We start from the raw sequence: 1,864 nt of genomic DNA, 5'->3' as shown, positions 1-1,864 counted from the left end.
CAAAGTCATATATGCTTGAGAAAAGCATTCATCAAAGAAAGGGCACGTGAATCACTACATCATGTTATTACATGTGGCAAATTAACTTGTGGCATGTTGGAGAAAGAAAAATCCCGATTTTATTGCTTTTGCCTGAAAACGAACCAACTCGCTTAATGTCCTTGTGCAGACTGAGTCTCTCTTGACTGAGACCCCCTCATGTGATGCCACCTGCATTATTTGGGGCTTAATTGCAACACTTTTGTTGTTGTTATTTTCAACTATTTGCTCTTGAGTATGTCAGATTTCCCTTGTGTGCTTTCTTTTTTCAGACTTCTGCAGTGCTCCTGAAGCCATCTTAACGGAGACTGTTCCACTGAAAGCTTTCTCAAATCATTCTTAAATTACGATGCATAATCTCTTGAAATTAAGTTAACAGCAAAATTAAGATGCAAGTTTAATTTGGCAACTTCCACTTAACTGATTCCTAGTGTATAAAACATGCCTCAGTTAAAGTACTTAAGATTACATTTAATTAGTCCTGAGCACCATATTACTCTGTGTAAAAAATCTCTGTACTCTTTAAATGCTTTAATCACTGTCTTTCAGGCAGGGTAGACTTCTTAGGTATATAAAAGCTCTAAAGTGGGACTGACCAAGAAATTTGTTCCAAACTACACAGCCGTCTCAGTGCTTCTTTGTGCCTCTTGCTAAATCTTAGTTGGAAAGAATTTGAAAAACTATCAGGGATGGTTGTTGCAGATGTTTTCTTAGCTCTAACTACATGAGGGTAGGGAAGCACCAGTAAATAAGCTGCTGAAGGAAATAAGGAATTATCCTTGCTTCTGAGGAGACCTTTTTTAAATGTGCAACTCTTTTAGCAGACTCTTTGCTGCTTTCTGCTTATCCTGCACAGTTACGGCTCACTAGGCTGAAACTGGAGTACCAGACAAAGAAGTGGAAAGTTATCCAAAATTGCTTGCTTGTTTAAGAGTAATATATATATTATTGTTAGTCATTCCATGGCATTAGATCTTACAGCTACATTTCAGTTAAGTGTTCTTCTATGGGTGCGTTCTCTCTCTGTTTATTGGCAGTAGTACTCTTTTCTAGCAGTATTTTAGTGCTTAGAATTGATGGCAAGCTATATTTTATCCATGTAATGTTTAATTTAATAAGGCAAAATGTGATTATTTAAATTAATTAGAGTGTGTAAGAACTCTGTGTGTAATGTACTTTTGATCCTCACTTTTAAATGCATGCTTATATCTATTGATTTATAAATATTTGAGGTATATTTATGCAAATTTTTTATACTAGCAATACAGGGTATTATAGATCATTTGCAAGACTGTTGTAGTGTGAATTCACGTTTAAGCAGTGAGTGGTGTTCATTAAATGCCTGTGATTCAGCTGTGTGCTTTCATGGTGGTATTTTTTGTTTTAAGGCTTAGCTATTAAATCCATTGTAAAATACTGCAAAGTTGTGTCTCTGCCTTTTAAAGTGATCGCTTGACTCCAATGACTGTTTGGTATGGAAGATGTAGTTAAAGTATGTCTATTTAAAACAGATGTAGTTATTAGTGGGCCCTCTAAACTGTGCTTCTCAGCTTCTCCTAAGTCAAACCATCTCCTAAGCGGGTTAGAAGACATGATTATCGCTGCATGTCACACTGCCATCTGTGAAGTGTAGCCTGCGCTGCTGCAGTGGCAAGGGGCTATCTAGTGCAGTAGAAATAGGGCTCATTTAGTTAACAGACAACTTTGCTGCCATCCATGCTCCTCATTCTGTCTCCTTGATGCCATTTAAAATTGAAGCTAAAAATTAATATTGCTGCTTGCTTATCAATAGGCATGGTATGGAATTTTACTCCCCTGAATGCTA

At 36.8% G+C, this 1,864-nt stretch overlaps 1 long non-coding RNA gene across 1 annotated transcript in view; it reads left to right on the top strand.

Moving 5' to 3' along the window:
• Window positions 1-1,482, top strand: part of LOC133226511 (uncharacterized) — a 13,823-nt gene extending 12,341 nt beyond the window's left edge. Inside the window, exon 3 of the long non-coding RNA XR_009729528.1 lies at window positions 312-1,482. This is a non-coding gene — a long non-coding RNA (uncharacterized LOC133226511). The remainder of the gene's footprint in view (window positions 1-311) is intronic.
• The last annotated feature ends 382 nt before the right edge of the window (window positions 1,483-1,864 follow it).

The sequence above is a fragment of the Neopsephotus bourkii genome, unplaced genomic scaffold (assembly GCF_033783945.1).
Source record: "Neopsephotus bourkii isolate Nb327-2 ecotype Australia unplaced genomic scaffold, CSIRO-AGI_Nbou_v1 NB_1792, whole genome shotgun sequence".
Taxonomy (NCBI): Eukaryota; Metazoa; Chordata; class Aves; order Psittaciformes; family Psittacidae; genus Neopsephotus; species Neopsephotus bourkii.
This window is presented reverse-complemented; position numbering and strand designations above follow the sequence as displayed.